The 23522-nt window shown below is 43.5% G+C and overlaps 1 protein-coding gene across 2 annotated transcripts in view; it reads left to right on the forward strand.

Moving 5' to 3' along the window:
* The window catches only part of LOC309637613 (chloride intracellular channel protein 5), a 112344-nt gene that overhangs the window by 20320 nt on the left and 68502 nt on the right, over nt 1-23522 (forward strand). Inside the window, exon 1 of one of the 2 annotated variants that reach the window (XM_082412511.1) lies at nt 5628-5647. The exons of the other annotated variant lie outside the window; for it this stretch is intronic. The gene's annotated coding sequence lies outside the window, so the exon portion shown is untranslated. Of the gene's footprint in view, nt 1-5627; nt 5648-23522 lie in introns of those variants that run through there. 2 annotated transcript variants of the gene reach the window in all.

Genomic DNA, 23522 nt, shown 5'->3' on the forward strand with positions numbered 1-23522 from the left:
AAGACTAATTTTTAAAAATTTCCTAAATAATTTACAGCTACCATCTCTACTCAGCTTTGAGTTACTGAGACCTCAGAGCTATTGACCCTGACTCTCCCCTGTGGGTGAGAGCAGTGGCTGTTTCCAGGTTCCATTAGAAGCCCGCCCTTTAAGGGGCCAGAGATTGCCTCTCCCCCCTCTTCAGAAGAATGATCGCTGCCACTCTTTTTTATTTTAATTTTACAAAATCTATTTCCACAGTGATTACTTTGTTACCCTTACAACATCCTTCTGAACTGAGCAAAATTCATATAATTATACCCATTTTGCAGATGTGGAAACTAAGACCCCCCCCACACACAGCTGAGAATAAGAGACTAACCCAACTTTATAGGGCAGGTCAGCAAACCAGAGCCAGCTGGCCACTGGGCAGCCTCATGGAGACCTGGGCATGACTGGGGTGGCAAGGGCCAGGTGAGGTTCCAGAGTGCTGAAGTCTTCCCAGTGGCCACACCAGGCACAGTCCTTGAAAAAGGGACTGATGTGTCTGGGGAAGCTTCCTTTCTTTTCCTTCATCCCTATACCCAACAGTTCTGTAGATGGATAAAGGTAAAACCCTGTCCTCCTTCCATCCAAGCCTGTCTCCGGAAGTGATTTCCAGAAGCAATGATATATTCGTTTTCTATTGCCGTGTAACAATTTACCACAAACGCAGTGATTTAAACCAATACATTTCTTTTTTTTTTTTGAATTTTATTTTATTTTTTTATACAGCAGGTTCTTATTAGTTATCTATTTTATACATATTATGTATATATGTCAATCCCAGTCTCCCAATTCATCCCACCCCCCTCCCCTGCTTTTCCCCCTTGGTGTCCATACGTTTGTCCTCTACATCTGTGTCTCTATGTCTGCCCTGCAAATCGGTTCATCTGTACCATTTTTCTAGATTCCACATATATGCGTCAATATACGATATTTGTTTTTCTCTTTCGGACTTACTTCACTCTGTATGACAGTCTCTAGGTCCATCCGCGTCTCTACAGATTACTATCCTTTTTATGGCTGAGTAGTATTCCATTGAATATATGTACCACATCTTCTTTAAACCAGTACGTTTCTTATATCAGAGTTTCTGTGGACCAGGAGTCTGCTTTGCTGGGTTCTGTTCTCTGCATCTCACCTGGAGCTCAGAGTCCTTCCCAAGCCTTTACGGGGGTCGACAGAAATAGGACTGAAGCCCCCAGCCCCTTGAGGCTCCTCACGGTTCCCTACCACATGGCCTCCACATGGGCGGTTCACATCACTGCAGCCTGCTTCTCCAAGGCCAGCAGGAGAGCCTCTCTTTCATGAGCTTTCTCCTGATTAAGTGAGGTCCGCTTAGGAGTCTCTTTTGATTAACTTACGTTCGACGGATTTGGAGCCTTGATTACACCTGCAAAATCCCTTCACCTTTAGTATATTCTGTTGGCTAGAAACACGTCCTAGCTCCCGTCCGCACTCAAGGGAGGGGATTATACAAGAGCATAAATGCCAGCAGGCAGGGGTCATGGGGCTGTCACCTTAGGGTCTGTCACAGGTAGGTTGAGCTTACTTTCCTCTACACATAATAATACAGCCCAGCACTTCATATACACCATCTTCTCATATTGTCACAACTGCATGAGGAAGGAATTGATATGGGCCCATTTCATAGGAAAGGAAACTGAGGTTTAGAGATCCAGTCCCTTTCCCAAAGTCACACAGCTCTAAGGGGCAGAACCTGGTCTTGAATTCAGGTGTGTCATACATCAAGCCAATCACCCAAAAACGTATGTGCCTCTTAAGGGAGTTGACAGTCTTAGGTACTCAGAGGACACTATTGCATTGGAAACTCGGGTTTTACTTTGACCTTGCTAGATGCTCACCGGCTTTATTTATATTTCTTCCCAAGCTTAGATGAGGTCACATCTAAGACCTTGGAGTTGGCATGAATCTGTTTTCTGAGAGAGGAAGGAAACCCTTACTATGTGACAGGATTTTTTTTTTTTTTTTGCATATATTCTCTTATAAACATTCTGCAGTGTAAATGTTGTTATCCAAATTTTCCCTACCAGGAAACTCCCCCACAGGCTCAGGGAGGTTCTGTGACATTCCACGTACAGTTGTTGGGAGTGAGATGTTAAACCCACCATCTGTCTATCACACTTCATTCCATCAGACACTTATGGGCCAGCTCAAATGGAAACAGAAGTCAAGATGCAGGTTTCTTTTTGTTTGCTTTAGACAGTTATATTTTTAGCCAACTCTGTAACTCACTGACCCATTTGCTGGAATGGAAACTGGTAACTTAAGTATGAATGGAAACCACTTTAAAAAATAATGGTCCAACACTGGTGCCGCCTGCAATGACAGAGAGGGTGAGGTTTTTAGAGGAGTGCAAAGAATCTACCTGGTTTCGCTTCTCTTCGTCATACCTTTTGTTTGTAAAACAGACTGCAGCCTATAAAGAAGATTTGCATAATTATATCATGCGGGAAGGTTTCAGGGAGAGGCTCTGTGTCTTGGCCAAAGTCACACAGTGCTTACGAGGAAGAGCCGGGTCTCCTGCCTAGGCATTTACTACCAAGTTCCCCATCCACTCCCCTCTCATGAGCACAGATGGATATATGCGGGGAGATGTCATTGAAGAAAGCTTGCAGATGTGAAATAAATCCCATCCTGGACCCACAGAAACACTCAAGAGTTGATCCCAGAATTCAGCCATCATCCTGTTGCTGAAACTCCTCAAAACGCTAGCCCAGGTCTGGTACTTTGCTACTGGTTCCCATCCTGGAGGCCAGTGTGACTTGCCCTGGGGGATCCTTGGGGGATTTGGGTACCTTTAATGGGATGCCTAGCTTGCTCATGCTAATTCTTTGTGTATTTTAATATCCCTCATTTACAAAACAGAGGCAAAGCTGAGAATCCTTGTAGAGAGAAAGATGGCCCTTTCTCATTTTCCCGTTCAGGTTATACTATATACCTGATTTACATGTTTATTGACTTTGTGAATGTGATGTTGTGAAGGCAGCGCCCGAGATACTGGTCCAGCAGTGATGTTAGGCACAGAAAAGTGGTGACTCTAGAAAACTACTTCCATTGATCTACATCGGAATCTGGGTATTTTCCTTAATACTTTTTCCCCAAATTTCAATGTAACCCTGACTTTTGTCAGCCAAAATCATTCCTTCTTTACAGAGGTAGTATTGGGAATTAGGATATTTACAGAACAATACAGCTTTAGCAGGATGATGGGGGCTACTTGCAGGAGAACCTGGAAGGGGGTCTCTGAGGTCTTATGATGACAGTCAGGAGTGGGGACACAGTTCATGTAAAATGACACCTGGAAAACATCCATGGGGGCAGGGAGAGTATTCAGCATTAAAGCCAATCATACTTATATACCCTCTTCCTCCCGACATTTTGACGGAATGAAACAAGTTCAAATGAATGTCAAATGCAGCCTAGGAAGGCAGACCAAGTCCCCCATGCACATCAGCACCTCCAGACTGCAAAGCAGTTCTACCCAGGTGGGTCGGAGATTCATGCTGCTACCTCTGAACTCACAGCCAGGGCCCTACGGACTGAGACTGGCCTTTAAGCTTTCTTCCCAAGTCATTGCAGGTCAGACAGCCTCCAGCCAGAGCTGTGGTGGTGAAATCGCCCTGCAGAGCCTTGGGAGGGAGGCTTCCCAGAGCCGTGGGGGCAAGACTGTGGCCCCAGTGGGTTTGAAAGGCAGGACATCGAGCTAAAGAGGTTTACTCTTGAGACTTGAGATCTAGCTGAGTTTGCTTTGCTAGGTTTGGGACTTGCTTGGGACCTGTCATCCTTTCTTCTTTTGTATTTCTCCCTTTTTGGAATGGGAATGTCTATCCTATGCCTGTCCCACTATTGTGTTTTGAAAGCACATAACTTGTCTGGTTTCAAAGATTCACAGCTGAAGAGAAATTTTGCCTTAGGATGAATCATACCTGGAGTCTCGCCCATATCTGATTTAGATGATATTTAGATGAGACTTTGGACTTTAGACTTCAGAGTTGATGCTGCAAAAAGTTAAGACTTTTGGAGCCATTGGGGTGGAATGAATATATTTTGCATGTGAGAAGGACGTGTATTTCGGGGGGCTAGGTGTGGAATGTTGTGGACTGAATTGTGCCCCCCTCAGATTCATATGTTGAAGCCCTAACCCCACAACGTGACTGTATTTGGAGATAAGGCTGTTAGGAGGTAATTATGGTGAAGTGAGGTCATAAGGGTGGGTCCCAAGTCCAATAGGACTAGTGGTCTTACAAAATGAGAAAGAGAGAGATCTCTCCACTGTGTAAGGACACAGTCAGAAGACGGCCATCTACAAGCCAGGAAAAGAGCCCTCACCAGGAACGATATGAGCTGGCATCTTAATCTTGGGCTTCTCAACCTCCAGAACTATGAGAAACAAGTTTATGTTGTTTAAGCCACTCAGTCTATGGTCTTTTGTATAGTAGCCCAAGCAGAATAAGACACCCCTTTAAAACCGTAGTGTTGTGATTATCAAAAAAAAAAAAAAAAAAAGCATTCTATAATCCCTCTCTGACCAACTTTTACCATCAGCTAAAATCAATAAACAATAAACACTGCAGAGAATATAGAGATGTAAACATCATGTTCCTTTCTCCACTGGAGACTGCAGTTCAGCAGAAGAGGTAAATGTGGATACGGACACCCACAGGTATCTAACTTCAAAGGGCAGCAGAAGATCGTGCTAAATGTTGAATTGAGAAGGATATGTCTGGCAGGAGCATTATCAGGACAGGTTTTGTAGAGTGAGAAGCGTTGTTAGTAAATGTCTTTAGGAAGCAAACTTTTTGCAGAGCTTCCCACATACCAGCTAGGTTAATGGGGTCAAATGCTTGGGTGAAGTCCACAGTACCACTCATGTTGCTATTCTCAGCATCTTCCACTGGCTGCCAATGCAAGAGTATCAGGTCTCCAGTTTCATGGCATCACTGGAGCCACACTGACTTTCAAGTAAGACACAACTGCCACTGATACGTGTGAGTAGTTCATGGAAAATGAGTCATGTTAATGCTGTTCTGAAATTGTGCACAAACAATATGGCTCCAGGTCGTCTGTCCCTGCACAAGCCTCCTTATGTTGGGCAAGGTCACAGTTACTGTCTCTTTGTAATCTAAGCAGTTAAGCGATGCCATCCATGCTTGAGCTCCTGGCCACAGTACCTGTGGATTGTAGAGGAGATTGCATCCTTATGAGGTTCTCTACCCAATGAATGAGCAGAGGAAATCTCAGCTCTAAAAATCAGAAAGGACCTCGCAGCTTCAAGTATTTTTCAAGTATTTCCTGGTGGCAAGGAATTCTTTTTTGGATTCCACTTTTTTGGAGTTCACTAAATCATATATGGAACCTCATATATAAAAAAGATAAAAGGAGGGGAGCTCTGACTCCCCTTCCCCCCCGACCCCAAGGGGCCCTGAGGCACCTCCACAGAACACTGGAACTCCAGAGACCATGGTCCAAAACCTTGAATTCATGCCTACCCTTTCCAACTGCAGATACCACTGCCCTCTAAGGCAACAAAGTCCTTTCATCAGAATTGATGCTGAGCAGGATTTGTACTTGCCTGAGGTCACACAGCTACTCATGGGCCAAGGTGAGACTGGAAGCTGGGTTTCCTGACTCCCAGCCGGTGCTCTTCATCATTTGGGTGGCTTTGTCCAATGGTACCAAAGACTGAATGTTCTGTGTCTGCCCTTGAGGCAGTTGTGGGGTCAAGGATGGTGATTATTCACCTTATTGCCCTTGTATTAGGACAGTGCCTGACCCAGAGCTGCTCAGTGAGCGTTTGTGGACGGAAAGGATTTCCTGCATCCTGGTCTTCTCACCCTTAAAAACAAAGTATCATGGGAAACTCAATGAATTCTTCATGAGTGGTTTTGAGCGATGGCTGTAAACAAAGGCACTCGGCTCCTCATGATTTTTTTTCCTTAAAAGTCCACTCTTAGAACCCCATTTTGTGAGTAACCAGCCCTAGCAAAGGCCTCTGCCTGCAGTGAGTCCCAGGGGAAGGCATCTTGGTGACAGTCAAATTGTGATTGTCTACACGTGATGTCACAGTTTATGGAGCACAGGCACTACATTATCTAATGTGTCCTTCAAAACAAAACTGTGGGGGGGGCACTTAGTCCAAACGTCGTCATCCCCATTTTATTGATAGAGGCCTTCTGATTTCTGCCAGTGTCCTTTCCGCTCGAGCACAGTGGGTCTAAGGATGGCCCGGGCCACGTGAAAGAGTGTTAGCATCATCTAGATGAAGACAGTAGAATCACAGACCAGGAGGCCTGGAAAGTACTGCAGACTTAATTCTGCTCAACCCTTTCACCTCAAACACAAGGAACCAATGCATTGATGATTCCTCTGTTTTGTTTTTTGATGCCAAGTACCTTTTTAAATTTGGAGAGGGTGGTGGAATTCAGTTTCTGTGCTGGTTTTCCCTTTTGTTTTCTGCCTCACTACATGCTTTTCCACACTCTCTTAGAATCTCTTCTTGAAGGACCAAGGTCTGTTCATCTCTGTGAGTCATTCCTTCAAAAAGCAGTTTTTTGAGGGCCTGTTATGTGCCTGGCACTGTTCTAGGTGCCAGAGTACAGCAGTGAACAAAGTAGACAGGGTCCTGGCCTTCATGAGGCTTATATTCTAGTGGATGAGACAGGACATAAAGAAATAAATAAAAAGTTATACTCCATTTATAGTTATTGTAAAATATTTGCTATATTCCCCCTGTTGTACAAAATATCCTTGTAGCTTATTTTATACCTAATAGTTTGTACCTCTTAATCCCCCACCCTTATATTTCCCTCTCCCCTCTTCCTCCTGTAAATAGAGTACAACCTTTAAAGTTGTGAATCACTATATTGTACACCTGTAATTTACATGATGTTATATACATCAACTATACTTCAATAAAAAATTTTTTAAAATATATATATAAGGTGCTATGAAGGAAATAAGTAGGGGGCTAATTTAGAATGAGGAGGAAGGTACAGAGCTATCTGGGAAAGACTATATTTTAGCCCCGAACTCAGGGCTTAGCCCTTATTAGGTGCTGAGGAAATGTTTGGTGAATGAATGCATGTATGCATAAATTAAAATGAATGAATGAATGAATAGTTATTTGTATTCTCTTTTAAATCAGACATGCCCTCAGCCCACCTTGACCTACTTGTTGCCTTTTGGTCCCAGCTGGTCTATACCTAACTCTTCCATGTGGCTCTTCACCCTCCCTCCGCCCCGTAATCCCATAACTCCCTGTGGAGAGCTGAGTAGGGGAGTAGCGTGACCCCAGCTGGGCTCTGGGGGATGCCACTGTCACCTGCCCAGCGGGCTGTGATGAAAGCAACAGGACCACATGCTGTGCAAGAACATTTCCTGTCTTGACTTCATGTACCAGCCCAGCCCCCACTCAGGAGGGTAGGAGGGACATTACTCTTTCAGTGACACTTTGGTGGCTCGGTGCATGACTGCACACACCCCCTCCCTAAGGTCTGGCTTTTTACAGCTTCCCAGTAAGAATGCCGGTAAAGCCTTACCCGGTGATTCCCTTTGCTCCTCCCTTCCTGTGCTGCTGCAGGAACTTTCCATCAGGTGCGATCAGGCTGTGAGAGAGTCCCTGGGTAGAGGTCTGAAGATTTAGCAGATTTTTTGAGAATTATGGGCTGTCACCGAATATATGCCATAAGGATGCTCAGCTCCTCTCTTTTATTGCTTTTCCATGTTTCTCCCTGTCCTAGAATGTGCAGGCTTTTCCCTGGACAGCCCATAAAATTAGGCAACCAGCCTCAGTAATTCACCTTATCCTCGAATTATTTCTTATCTTTTACCAAGGCTATTCCGTTTCTGGATGTATCGTTATTCTTTTCAGTTCTTCCCAACTCCAATGGCTTGTCATTTAGACTGAGATAAATGAGAGAGAAAAATGCCAGTCAGCGCTGAAAGCTAATCATTACCTTCTTAAATGTCTCTTATTAAAACCACTCATCTACGCAGCCAGACAATCTGAGACAAAGAGAGTGGACCCAAGTCTGCATCTCCACGTGCACAGTCTCTCGTGAGGTTATATGGGTATAATGTCATAGACTCATCCACCAAAAGAACCAGAAAAGCGTTAGAGATGAACTAGTTCAGCTCATAAGGAAACTGAGGTCCAGGCGGGGGCAGGAGGGACTTCCCCCAAGGCACCCAAATGGATAGGCTGGGGCTGGCACAAGAACAAGAGCCCACCGCTGGGTTTGTGGTCTGGTGTTTGTTCATTGTTCCAAACTGCTTGTTGTGTGGCCACCTCATCTCACATCTGAACTTTCCCCCAAGGCCAGGCTCCCTCATGTTGGCTTTGCCATCCCCCAGGTTCCTAGAACAAAGTCTCAGGGTCACCCTTGACTGCTCTCTGTGTTCCATCAGACAGCAGGTCTTCCTTCAGAGTGGTCCTCTTGGCTGACGCCATCAAAACTGAACACCCATAGCGACGTGCAGCCCCGCAGAGTCCATGGTCAGAGGAGCCCTCATTGTACCCCATCTGAGTATCACCCGCGTACAGAAGATGAATGTTATACCCTTTGTGGCCTCTGACAATCAAAAACATTGACTCAGATTTGCCCACTGCTTCAAATTCTCCCTGGTTGTAAACATAAGCCTTTAAGGAACAGGTGTTTAGAAGCTGCATTATTTAACTTGTTGAATTAAATGTTTCGTTTGATGTGGCTCCCTATTGCATTTTTTTCAACTCCAGAGTGTTTAGAAATTTCAGAAATTATATAGGACAAGAAGGTTCTACTTGTCTAGTAAGTAAAAGCTTATAGTAGGAAATTGCAAGAAAATAGAAAATGAAAATAAGGACTCTAAGAACCTACGATCAGAGTGAGCATAGCTATTGAGAGTGTGTTTCAAATACGATTTTGAGCTTCTTGGAAGGCAAGGGGAGGAAAGAAAACAAAATCAGTTATAGAATTCTCTTTTTGAGAGTGGAAGAAGCCATCTAAATAAAATTCCCTACCACTGCATTACCTCGAAAAATGATTTAATTTTTTTCTATTTATAAAAGCAATTCATGCTCTTTGAAGAAAATTGGGAACAGATAAATATATAGACCATCTCTCATAATCCACCACCCAAAGATAATTTCTGATAGCATTTTGGTTTCTTTCTTTCAGTTTTTTTTTTTTTAATATTGGGATCATATAGTCTATACATTTAGCAGGATGCTTTATTCACAGCATTATATCACTTGCATTTCCCCTGAACACAAAGTGTCTTTTTATATGTGGCACTGGGTCTTAAGGTCATTTCTCAAATGATGTTTTATGTGTTGTGTGTGGGGAAACACTGAAGAATTTAATAATGTCATCAACTTTTTAAAAATAGTAAATGCAGTAGAAAGCTTTGTATGATGATTTCTTCTAGTGACAGCTGGCAAAGGCTGAGGCCATGACATTAAAATGTAATTTAGTGAGGGTGATTTTCACAGGTGCTAATCTTATGCGGTAGGAGTGTTTAATTAACTATTGGCAGTGCAAGGTGATTCCAGAGGAGGCAGAAGGCCGGAGGGGTAGACCGATTGCTTGTAGCCCTGGGCGCACCTTCCCTAAATGTCCCTTTCCAGAGGAGCTCTTGATTCAAAGCTGCTTTAAGGTTTTGAGTTACTGGGGAATCTATTCAAGGAGTTGGGTCTTTAAGATACTAAATAATACTTCAGTGAAGTGGGAAAGAATGCAACCTGCTTAGGGGGTATCTCTTCCTCTCAAGGGGTCATTTTGGACTGGGAAAGGGGGAAGATATGGCCCCTCAAAATATTGGCTGTATTTCCCATGTTGTACAGTAAGTACATCCTTGTAGCCTATCTTATACCCAGTAGTTTGTACCTCCCACTCCCCCACCCCTATGTTGCCCCTCCCCCTTTCCCTCTCCACACTGGTAACCATTAGTTTGTCTTGTATATCTCTGAGTCTGCTTCTTTTTGTTATATTCACTAGTTTGTTGTATTTTTTAGATTCCACATATAAGGGATGTCATACAGTATTTGTCTTTCTCTGTCTGACCTATTTCACTTAGCATAATGCCCTCCAAGTCCATCCATGTTTTTGCAAATGTCAAGATTTCATTCTTTTTTATGTCTGAGTAGTATTCCATTGTATATATATATAGCACATCTTCTTTATCCATTCATCTTTTGATGGACACTTAGGTTGCTTCCATATCTTGGCAATTGTAAATAATGCTGCAATGAACATTGGGGTGCATGTATCTTTTCGAATTAGTGTTTTTATTTTTTCCCAGGAATGGGGTTGCTGGATCACATGGTAGTTCTATTTTTAGTTTTTTGAGGAAACTCCATACTGTTTTCCACAATGGCTGCACCAATTTACATTCCCACCAACAGTGTACAAGGCTTCCCTTTTCTCCACATCCTCACCAACATGTGTTATTTGTGTTTCCCATGACTCTTAAGTTGATCTCCAGTCCGTACATATAATACTTTACATTTGTCCCAGGTCCTGACAGCACTGTGAGGTATAAAGGGAATATTCTTATCCTAACTCTATGAATAAGGAAACCAAGGCTCAGAGGAGGTAAATGACTTGTCCAAGGTCATATTCCAATGAAGGATGGAACCAGAGCTAGACTTCGGGTTGTCTGAGGCCAGGGTTCGTCCCACTCTGCTGTGAGTTTTCCTCAGACCTTGGCTGGTGACTTTTTCGGAAGGCTGAATTGTTTTCTCTCTCTGGCACCAGCACAGAGGTTCTCAAAGTGTGGATGTTAGACCAGAAGCGTCCCCTGGGCATTTGTTAGAAATGCAAATTCTTGGGCTCCACTCCAAACCTACTGTGTTTTAACAAGCCTTCCAGATAACTCTGAGGTATGCTAAAGTTTGAGGGCCACTGTTCTAAAAGTTTTCAATAAATATTGTTGAATAAATACTTTCTAGAATTCCTTTCATTAGCATGTTTAAATAATAGTCTTTCATTAACATGTTTAAAATATTTAAGAACTCCCATTTATATTTTTATTTGAAAACTTCCAATGACTTCCGAGGAACCACCCCTTATTAACCAATCCCCAGTGGGAGAGAGGAGTATTTTATCATACAGTGAAGACGAGGCCCAGCCCTGTTTCTCTGTGTGGAAGGTACAGAGAGAAAAGAAGGCATCACAGACACAGATGATATGGATGGGTGAATCAGACCAGATAGAACGTGATGTAAATAACGTTTATTGAGCTCTCAGTTTGTACCACAAACTATCCCTAAATGCTTTACATGAACTATCTCATTGAATCCTCACCACAACTTTATGAGGTGTGTACCACATTGCATTCCCACTTTACAGATGAACAAACCAAGGCCAGGAAACTTGCCCAAGATTACAAAGTTAGTAAGTGGCAAAGCCCAGTAAGATTCCAAAGCTCAGGAGCTTACATACTGTTGTATTTTGCCTTCTCATGTTTTGCATCTTCCAGAGAACATCACCACTGTAGCAAGTCACAGGGAGAGATGCTGAGTGGAGAATTACTGGGCATCCCTTGTCCCTAGAACAGTACATAATACATTGTTGATGCCTAATATGTATCTAGTGAATGAATGAAATGAACTATTCACAAAATAATTCTATTAGGAGTGGGCATAAAAAGCTTTCCAGGGAGGGTAGGATCGGGGTTGGTATTTGAAAATGGAAACGTAGGGAAAATGCAATCCAGAAGAGAGAAAGGGTACAGATAACAGTACAACTATAGCAAATCCAGGTCCAACAGAGGTGGTGGGCAAGCAGTTTGCCTGGAGGAGTGAGGAGGCAAGGGAAGGGGTCCTGAAAGGGGACTATGGCTAAAACTGGGAAGGGAGAGTGGGACCCCCTGAGAGGCAGCCCACAGAGCTGGACTTTATCCTGTTATCAGTGAAAGGTCATCGGAGGGTTCTGAATATGGGCTACAAAGGGCCAAGGAAACAACTTAGAACATTCTAGTATATATGTCTGTTATTTTAAATTTTACAGATGACAGAGGAAAGTCAGCTGGACTACAGATCTGGGGGAGTTTGCTGGCATGACAGCAAGAAGATAATCTTTCCAAAAGAGTCGCATAGCCATTTTGATTCACTATAGTTTGCATGAAGTGATAACAATTACAATATGCCTCTCTGTAAAGCTTGCAGTGGCATTTGATAAAAATGAGGTTTTTCTGAAGCCTGAAGGGCTGTCATAGAAAAGAGGGATGCAAAATCCAAAAGGCCACACGGTCAAAAATGAAGAATGGAGACGTTGCTATAATCCCTGTTATTCAAGGGTAGAATAAAAACAATTACCCAATCTATTTATTTAAAATAAATATTCATTACAAATATTTATTATCAATCATCACATAGCTTAAACACAGCTTCCTTGCAAAGCAGAAAGCTGAAAGGAAGTAACTTCCTCTTATGATATGTGGGCAGATCTGTTTGAACTACACTGCCCATTCAGTCAAAAGTCAAGCGAATACGGCAATACAATATGCACCTCACATACACATGGCGCACTCAGAAAATCCACCTCTTGAGAGAATCAACAATACCCATCTGTTACTGTTGTTTTCCTGACTAGCTGTCTTTTATCTCTTCTAGTTATTGTAGGAAAACTCATAGGTCTGAGCCACTACAATGTCCATCACCCATTTAAACAAGGTCTGGAATGATTTTTTTTTAAATCTTTTACTTTTTTATTTTTTTAATTTTTATTTTATATTGGAGTATAGTTGATTAACAATGTTGTGTTAGTTTCAGGTTTTAGCAAAGTGATTCGCTTATACATACACATGTATCTATTCTTTTTCAAGTTCTTTTTCCATTTAGGTTATTAGAATATTGAGCAGAGTTCCCTGTGCTATACAGTAGGTCCTTGTTGGTTATCTGTTTTAAATATAGCAGTGTGTACATGTCAGTCCCAAACTCCCAATCTTAATACTGAGAATCACTAGATTTGATCCTATGAAGGATAAAATTGCAGGATGATGGACCAGAAGTGCTAAGAAGGGATTATTTGAAATTTCTAAGCTGCTTTGAAGTGAATGAACTCTGTCTACACGTAGGCTTTGTATGAATGAGTTTCTTAAATTGAGCATCTATGTTTAAATGTCCCTTTAAATCCTATTTTGAAAGTAGAAATGTGCATATGTAGTGTTAGCAACTCATCCCAGTTTGCCAGGGACTTTCCCAGTTTTAAGCCCTGAAGGCTCTGAAATCCCCTGTGTCTCAGGCAAGCTGGGATGGCTGGTCACCCTACACATTTAACAAGCAAGCAGACAAAAAATAAATCCAGGTAGGAGATGGTGAAAATGGAAGGACACTTTCCTAATCTCCCTCCCAGAAGTAAACACTGATCCCCTGGATACGTAGAACACATTGGTGGGACTGTATTTACCATTTATTCCATTCTGCCTTATATATAACTTTATTATTATTATTATTACTATTATATTCATCTTTTTATAGGTAGCTGGAAGCTGGAACCACTTCCAGTGATCAGGGCCCTTCCCATTTGCATGGTCTCATTTGACCTTTGTTGTCACTCTGAAAGATGGACAGGGCAGGTGTCAGAGACGCAGGTATGAAAGCAGCTCCCACTTTTAGGGGAGCATCTCGACCAGACCTAGGATCTCTGATTCCTGGTCCAGTGATTTCACCACCACTGATCATCTGTATTCCCTTTGTGACATTCAGGCCCTGATCCTTCACCTCCATAATGTAGAGAAATAGGTCTTTTATAACTTACAACATGTATTAATCCAAAGGCTTTTAAACACCTTTCAATTTTACTGATTACCTTCCAGGTGAGCGTGGTGAATGGTACTAACCCCCATTTCACAGTAAGAGAAACAAAGGCTCCAACTGCCCTGGCTTAGGTTATCCAGGACTTACAGCTTGGAGACTGACAGTTAAAATACTGTCTTGTTCTTTGTGATTTGGCATAATTGGACACTTGGCACCTTTGAAGATATTTTAAAGATCAACAGCATAACTACTTATATTTTTAAAAGAAATGTCTAGATTGATGGAGAACCACAAAAAACAAAAGCTTACCTGCCCCAGTGAGAATCTGAGACCATCACTGAACAAGTTGATGGTGCACCAGGGCTGCCATGGATACGTATGTTGGCCGCTCCCTGTTGACCTCACACAATGTGCATTTTAACTTTGACACAGATGCTTTGGTTTCAGTTGCACATTGAATAACAGGAACCATATCTTAGGAGATGGTTACTCCCTGGCACCTAAGTTACTTTTTCTGTTTTGTTAAAACTATTTCTTTCATCTTCTTTTGTGTTCTCCTGTATCTGCTACACAACAGTCCAGCGGGCTTGAATTTGCGAATGTCTCAAATGCACAAACCCACTGTCTGCATGTGTTTCACCAAACCTGCGTCCACGGGATCACTCTCAAGTTCTAAGAGCCCTTTGGAGGCACAAGTGCAAGTACCCAACTGTACTTCAAAGGGGGTTCCCCTTTATTTTTCCTTTCTCTTTTGTCCCTTCCCTTTTATTTTATTCTATTGGTTTAAATTACAAATACACGATCAGTGTGGCAAGTCAGACCCTAAAGAGATATACGGATCCAGAATCCTGAAATTCAAAAAGCTCTGACACCTGAAAGTTCTTTTGCAAATCTGTGGCTAATTCATTTGAAGGCAAAACTGACCTAAATTTTTGGAGGCTATCTGTTGCCTCTATGTGTCCCACTCTGTGCTGCAGAAATGTGAATGGACTTGATTACAGGGTGGTGCCAGAGCCTGCTGAGGATGGGATGAGGTTACATGCATCTTGTTACCTTTCTACATGCCAAAATATTTAAAATTTTGAAACATATCCGGCCCAAGGGTTTCAGATATTTCCTTATCTGAAACCACATAAACCACATAAAGAAAATATGAAGACTCTCCCTTCCCCACCCCTCAAATGCCTCCTACTGGAGAAAAGCTGATGTTATTGGTGTTAAGTACTGCCCTCCACTCCCCTCCGTCTATTGTCTCTGTCTCTCACACACACACACACACACACACACACACCACATACACACATACACGTTTTTAACTTAAAAACAAAGCCCCGTGTGTGTGTTCATGTGTAACACAGCGTTTTGTTTTTAAATAAAAAGGGATCATACTACTCACATCACTTTGGGACTTGCGTTTTTCCCCCCACCGTGATATTCCAGGATAAGACTTAAGACTCCAACTCATTCCTTTTACTAGTCATGTGCTATTGCATTAAACACGGCCGGGTCGTCCTGTAATCAACCATTCTGCTATCAACGGACATGTTGTTAACAGTATTTTGTTTTGGGGGATCGAATATTCGTGACTATAAAAGGACAAGTTATCGACAGAGGTTAATTTGTTTTATAAACATTGGCACGTTGGTTAGCCAAGAAACCTTTTCTCTCCATTGTATAAGTAGAAACCCGGAGACAGAGAATGTTGTTTTGGTTTTGTTTTATTTTCTATTTTATTTTATTTTTTAAGAGTAAGCTGCAACATACTGGCTTTCTCGTTTTTCTGCCCCTCTCTGTGTGAGCTTTCTATGCCCCAAGGGTTGCAGGCAGGCAGGAAGCCTGCACTTCACAGCAATGGGCGCTGATGTGACATCTTCAGAAAGCCCAGGTCACAAACCACGACTTGTCAGGTTTCCATAACTTAACCTCTCGGGAGAGGGTCCAACATCTGACTGGTCCCCACAGGCGAAGAGGCAGGGGGCTTCACAGGGATCAGGCCTGCATGGGATGGATAGGCTCAGTGACTCTAGGCTCTGCTGGCTCCTGACGGACAAGCCACATCATGGAATTTCAATAAATAATTTAGCCCTGGCTCCAGTTTCAGCTGCAGTGTTCGCTTTCAGCACCAGGCTGCCATTGCTATTTGCATTCACGGTCCCCTCCTCTGGGCAAGGTATGGAAATTCGTCTGAGATTCACTCACATTTCTAGAACCCAGTAGGGCCAGATTCCTAGATACAAGAGTAGAGATTTTTTTTTCCTCGTGAACGTCTTTGCATTGTTGCTCTACGAGGTCTTTGTCATCCAAAGGTTCTGAAGACCAGCCTTCACCAACGCTAATAGGCATAAATCACCTAGAGATCTTGTTGAAAATGGAGACTCGTGTTCAGCTGGTCTGGGGTAGGGCCTGAGAATCTACATACCTACCAAGCTCCTAGAGGAGGCTATTGCTGCTGGTCCGTGGACCTAACTTTGAGTAGCACGGCTGTAGACAGCCTAGAATTCCCTCCTATGAAGACAGTTGTTCCCTTCGGGGCCATTGCTGGGAATTCTGTGGGAGAGACAGGACATTCTTACTGGGACTCGGTGGAGGGTTGGGTGCATGTTCATTCGCCTACTGTCGAGCTGTTGGGCATCCTAGTCTAGCTGTAATTGCTGATGAAGGACCAGATGTGGGGTCATAGTGTTCTTCTTGTGCCCCTTCCTTGCAGGGCACTTGCATGTACATCATCTCATTTGAACTTCACAGAGAACTTGAAGCAGGCGGGCAGCTGTTTTTATCCCCAGTGACAGATGAGGGAGAGAGCTCTGAGGCCAGTTCAAGCCATCTTTTATTCCCCTTTGGGAGAAACAATTGAGAGAAGAAATGCCATGCTCAAAGCTAGTTCCAGAACTGCAAATATGACAGAGCAAAAGTCCTGGATAATCATATACTCTACTCATGTTATATTGTTCCTAAGGTCTTGTTTCTCTTCAGCCCCACCGTATGTCTCCAAGACTGTGGTCTTTGCATGTAAGCTATATGTTGAACAACTAGAGTGTTATATCTGGCCCTTAACTGTATCATGGGACTGAAAAGAGAAAAATAAAACAGGGTCTGTTTTATGACTTAGCAGAAAGAAATTCCGTTAAAGAAAGATGTGATAAGAGCCAACTGGGAGAACACAGAGGAAAATGCTGCTTCTTCTTTTAGCTTTGCCCTGTTTCTTCTACCTCTTCAAACGTACATGTGGAAGTGTCTGCAGAATTCCATCCAATGTTAGCATGATCAATAAAACACGTGATCGCCAAATGACACTGACATTCTTGCCCACTGATCCTAGCTGAGACCTCAGAATTTTCTTCATCATGCTTCCAGCAGCCTCTTCCAGTAGTTGGGAGATGAAGCAAAGTTGAAAAGTCTTTGTCATTTCTGAGCCTCCATCAAAAGATCATTGGAAGGGGTTGATCCTAAACATTAGGTAAGCTCTAGAAGACTATTTGCTATTAATCCCTGCAGGCCATTGCTTAGCATCATCTAGTCTAAACATAGCCCAACAATAGCAGGCTTCCTTCCTTAGATAGGTTTTGCAAGTAAAGGGAAGCCGTTGTGACTTTGGTTTGTCCTGGCTTATAAGGGTGGATAGTGTTTGATGGGGGTTGGGGTGTGGAGGACATGACATTAGTATAATTTTTGACACACAGGTGCAACAATTCTACTCGGTACCTTCAAACTAAACGGAAATACAAATGGTATGCTTTGATGACTATCTACAGTGACATACACTTCCGTGGATGATCTCTGTTAGAGCTGGAAACGTGTCTTCACATCTTCTGTGCTACCAAATGGCTGATTGGAGGAATTCTTTCTGTGGATCCCAGTATTAGGATACAGAAGCCAAAACAAGGGGTTTTGTGGTACTTGTGAACTTGAGGTACCCAGAAGCATCACACCAAATTCTGAGATGTACAGAAAAGATCCAGTAGAGGAGAAGAAAATTTCTGCAAAAAAGGAAAGGAAAGGAAAGGAAAAGAAAGGAAAAGAAAGGAAAGAAGAGAAAACTTCTGCACCTCACTTACTTTGGAGTTATTTGGGGCAGTTTTCTATCTTTATGATGGCCACTTTCAGTGTTTTCTCCTAGGCATGAAGTGGAGAATTTGCATTATAGTTCTTCACAAGCAAGGGTTATTTCTAACTTCCTGGTGCCCAATTAATAATGCTGAACAAGTGAGCATGGAGAGAAGCAGGGAATTCAGAGCTAGACATTGTCCAGTCATCCCTTCATCTTATAGGCGAGGATGCACAAGGCCACACTGAGGCAGTGACTTTCTCAAAGGCATATTTACCTTGCAGAACATCTGGGACCAGCCTGAAAATTCTTCTGACTCCCACTGGCCAGGCAGAAAGCAGGGTGGGCAATCTGTCTCTTGTAACTGTAGAACTTGTGAAAAATAAATAAGTATGGTAGGTCTTGGAATGATTCCATTTTTGGAGAGAAACGCAGACTCTATCTCAGGTTGTGGCTTCCTGGGTGATGACCTGGACTATTGTGTGTGTGGCATAATTACTGGGGTCGGTTTTTTTTTTTTTTATGGGAGTACAATAAATAGAACATTTCCTGCCTTAGTCTGCCATTTGGGAAAGCTTTTCATTTTCCCTTTGGGCCTAGGGAATTACAAAAGACAGACTTCTTTTCAATTATAGCTTGGCTTGAGCTTGAATATATAACTCAGCCAGGAGCGAGCTCAGACTGAAGTTTTTAAAGGCAGAGAAAATGAAATGAGGTCTCCTTGACGCAAAACCTGGCTCCGTTTCTGTGTCTGTAGCTGGGATGCTGTTCGTAGAAAGCCCCCCTCTGAAGCAGGAAATATAATCATCCAGAACGACACTTTACAGTAAGTTCTGCAGGAGCTTGAAAGAAATGAGTAGGGTGGGCTCATGGGACAGAAGGCACTTGGTTAGTAGAACATTTCTGTCTTGCATGGTGGCAGAGAAGACCCTCCGGGCCCATGACCTTTAGTGACCTGGGGGTGTGAGAAGGAGGAAGGAGAGGTGGTCCAGAAAGCAGGGTGACAATGACGACAGCTGATGTATTGAGCGCTCGCACTCTTCCAGCACCTGCCCTCGCGTTTTACTTGCGTTATCTCCTTAATCTCCCCCATCACCTCTGGGGAGGAAGGACTCTGGAGAGGAGGGATTTAGCTATCCAGCTGTTCTTCTATCTGCCCCCTGGGGGATCAGGAACTTCAGTGTGAGACTGGCTTCTGGTCTTTACCTTGAGGGAATCCTCCACATTAAAGCAGAATAAACCTTGATTAGAATCTGTGGCCTACAATAATCAGAACTTCTCTTTTCATGTCTTCAACATTTTACTCTTAAGAGAATCAAAGGACGACAGGTAAGGGAGGACTGGCAGGAACGTTTCTAAGATGACTTTTGAAAGGATTCAGTTCTCATGGCTTTGGTGGTTATGGCTGAATTACTTACATTAATGACTTCGACTGAGATTTCAGCCATCTCCATTCTACTGCAGACTCCACCCCCACTGATTGTCGGTGTCTTGGACAGTCATCTGAAGTCTTTGGACCTCCAGCTGGCCGGGTCTGAAACGTAAGAGGGTTGGATGAAGCTTGAGGGATCAGGGTGGGTGTGGGGAGCCTTCCCAAAGGGATGCTTCTTTAACTGCTGTTGAAGGTGATGTACTGAGAATACTACGGAGAGATGTTAGAGGCAAGCTGTGAGAAGGCAGAGCCTTGAAGGAGCCACTGAAGGTGGTCACAGAGGCTTCCTGCTTTATGTCTTCATTTGCCCTCCAACCTACAGTGCTGGCCGCTACCCCGCAGGTCCATTGTAGTTGATTTACAATGTTGTGTTAGTTTCAGGTGTACTATCAGAATTCTTTTTTTTTTTTGTACTTGAACATTTGTTATTATTATTTTTTTAAATTTATTTATTTATTTTTGGCTGTGTTGGGTCTTCGTTTCTGTGCGAGGGCTTTCTCTAGTTGTGGCAAGCGGGGGCCACTCTTCATCGCGGTGCGCGGGCCTGTCACTATCGCGGCCTCTCTTGTTGCGGAGCACAGGCTTCAGACGCGCAGGCTCAGTAGTTGTGGCTCACGGGCCCAGTTGCTCCGTGGCATGTGGGATCTTCCCAGACCAGGGCTCGAACCTGTGTCCCCTGCATTGGCAGGCAGATTCTCAACCACTGCAACACCAGGGAAGCCCCACCATCAGAATTCTTAATTGCAAATAAACGATTCAGTGATATTCTCCTTCTCCCAGTCACACTTTAGAAATATTTCAGAGTATCTTTCAACATCATCTCTTCTAATTCATCCACTTTGTAAATAAAAAAACTAAGGCCCAGGGAGGGGGAAATTACTTGCCCAAGATCACACAGTTCTTTGTGCCAAAACTAGGTCTAGAACACAGGACTCTGGATCCTCTGCTTTTCATTACACGCTCTTTTGCTTAAAGGGCTACCTAAGGCATTCAGTTCACCCGACCATCCTGCTTCTCCAAAAATTCTGACTAAGGCCTTACTGCACAGCGTATAGGAAAACGTAACTATCCCAAATTCACAGTACTCATATTAAAGGCAACACTTAATATGCCTATAGTTTCCCACTTCCAAATTAAGGAATGTGTTATTTTTGTTTTTAAGTCTTGCCCTTCCAACCCTCCCCAAAGTGATTTTAAATAGAGAATTTTGAATGGAAATGAAAGCAGTTTTGCAATAAGAAGTGCTGCCCTTTGGCCTGGGCACCCATTATAGACGCTTGTCCTTGTATGTTGCAGAGGTAAGAACTGGCTGGACCTCACATAGGATGTGATAGGTGAGAGCCCATGTGTCTTGTTTCAAGACTCCAGGAAGCTCCTGCAGTCCTTCTTCCTCCTCTCCCGGTTCCTCACTCCCCTGCCAGAGGCCTGAAACCCTACCACTGGAGCTTTATCCCCTCTGCTTACGTCTGGTCCACGATCAACGTTGAGACGTTATCCAGAATTCATACTTCATTGGGAATACTTTCAGAGTTGGCTTTGAGAAAGGAAAGTGGGAAAGATGCCATGTTGGCCAAGGGTGGCTGGCGGGGTTAGAGACTAGTGAGGGTAGGAATAGCAGACCCAGGGTACAGGTGGTTCCTGGAAGATAGGCTTCTGACTGCTTTGTGACTTGGCGTGTGGTTGGGCTGGCATCCTCAAGCTGGAGGAAGAAAGGGAACTGGAGAAGTCCTGGATGGGCTTTCCTGATACAGCACGAAGAACAAGAGCACCTGCTCATGGTTCCCGACACACCCCGCATCATGGAATCAAGCCTCCAGACCCATTCTTACTTGGTCACTTTTGCTCTGATGTCCTGCCCCACCACTTTGCTGGAACAAATCCTCTTACCCTTCAAGTCTCATATCAAGGATCACTGCTGCCCCAAAACCTTCCCTGAGGTCTCAGGGGGTCCCCTTCCTGCTCCCACTCGACCCAGGCTCTATCACTCCACTTATGACCAGGTCTCATTCAGCACCACCCTCCTGGGCTCTGCACCGAGGAGGCCCTTAGTGAAGATGTTTGTCCCCCTCACTGCGAGGACCCACCTTGCCCAAATGGCTGGGTGATTGCCCATCATTGAGGGTGGAGCTAAAGCCTCCTAAGTGCCCCCAACAGCCAGGAAAGCCGAACATAGGACTTGATGGAATCCTGTGTTGCAGAAGCAGCGAAGTTTCCCGCCACCGTTGGCTGGAGGATAGTAGAGGATAGTGCCTGGGGAGAGGAAGGTGGTTGAGCACATCTGACCATGTGAGAAGTTTGTGCAAGCGGGTAGGATTTCTGGGCCTGATGACAGTGCTGTCACCTTCAGGGAGGACCCACCTGCCGAGCTCTGGGTGGATGGGCAACTAGAAGGATGTCAGTCGGTGAGTGAAGCTCCTGACGTTGCGGCTGTGTTGACTTGAGATTCTACCAATGTTCTCGTCCAAAATGTGTCCTCCATGCCCTGAATGACTCAAAATGGTGAACTTCTTCCAGGGCAAGGACTGATGGTGGGGAGGAACAGCAGTAGAAGTGGGGTCGGGGTTAGAAGGGGGCTGTGATCTGAAGGAGTTTCCAAGTTAGATAGGGAAATAGGGAACAAACAGAGCGGAGGGCACCTCAAGTGTCTCCTGAGACTCTGGCCTCCCTGTGTCTGGAGTGGGCTCTGGGAGCTCTGTCATCAGTTTTCTTTTTTATCATGCTCCTTAGGGGATTCTCTTGTCCATCCCCAGTTTTGAGCACCACTGGGTCAGAGATGGCCAGGCGTTGTTGAACATTAGAATCACTTTGAGAGTTTAAAAAAAAAAACAACTCACTTGAGTCCTACTCCAGATTAAATAAATCAGAATATCTGAGCATGGGACCTGGACATGGCATTATTAAATGAATATTAGAATAAACTTTTCAAGCTCTATAAGCCCTACTTCGCTGACATATTATAAAATACTAATTTTGCAAAGAATCTTCCATAGGGTCCTGGATTTACATCACCCTATTTAGTAAATCTCATGATTCAGATTTGATTTTAGTGCCACAAGTCTTTTAATCTCTCATATTTGAGACGTTTGGATAGATGAGAGCTTAGTGAACCCAACTGAGAGGCCTGGTGACAGATTTGTGTGATTTCTCTAAAGTCTTTTCAGACCAGTTTGTGATATATTAAGATGCTCGATTAAAAAACTCAACACGCAGACAACCAGAGCAGAGGGCAGGATGAAGAACATTTGCAGAATCTCCGTTATCACAGGATCCCAAACACCATTCTCTTTGTCAGAGAATCAGTATCAAGATACCCTCATTTGGTATGAAGATTATAGGAATTGCAGGCTCATTCCATGAATGTAGGGGGAATGGATTCATGATCAAAAGCTGGAACTAATTTCTATAGCATCTTGAATAATAAAAAGTATGTCAAGGGAGGAAAGCAAAACTTTTGACAGCGGCCTAATTAAGTGGAAGGCATGTTTCCTCCATTAGGAACTGGTATTCTTCAGGGGAGGCTTAAGTAAGAAGAAGTCTTCTTCAAATGAAACCCATGTGGGAAGGAGTTCTGTTTATATGAGGCTGTAGATTTGTGTCGTTCTTTGGTTTCCTGTGCTTTGGTGCATTTCTGAGGTGGAAGAATTCCAGCTTTCAGTTCTCCTGATCCGAGCATAGAGAGCCATAATCAGGCCTAAAGAACAGCATGACGGTTCCATAAATATTTGTGGCAAAGGTTCCCGGATATTCAGAGGACACAAAGGCTTCCACTGGGCTTCAATTTAAAACTGCCAGGAATCTGTCACAGACCTGATCCCTTAGCTTTAACCCATCCATCTTCCTTGAATTCCAGACCTTTGAGTCTGGTTCCTGAACTACTTGAAAACCTTGTTTGGTTGCAGAACAATGCTCTGCATAGAAACTCCATGGCCTTGTGGAGAACAGATGTGCATGTGCCCATCATTGTACCAACAGCTAACCAAATATGAACCACTTTCCCTTTTCCCCTTCATGGTCAATGGGATTCTGCCCTAGCTTAGGATCACTCATCTCTGGTCAATGGACAGTGGCCATAGTTCTTCCTGTGTTTACTTTCTCCATTGAATGTATTGCTCCACACAGCAAAACCCTGAACGTGGAGGTATTGCTGAATTTTTGTGCCATCAAAGTGAATCAGTTATACATATATGGGATATTATATGTATATGTATAACTGATTCACTTTGTTATAAAGCAGAAACTAACACACCATTGTAAAGCAATTA

This window comes from Balaenoptera physalus (genome assembly GCF_965194825.1).
Source record: "Balaenoptera physalus genome assembly, chromosome: 11".
Taxonomy (NCBI): domain Eukaryota; kingdom Metazoa; phylum Chordata; class Mammalia; order Artiodactyla; family Balaenopteridae; genus Balaenoptera; species Balaenoptera physalus.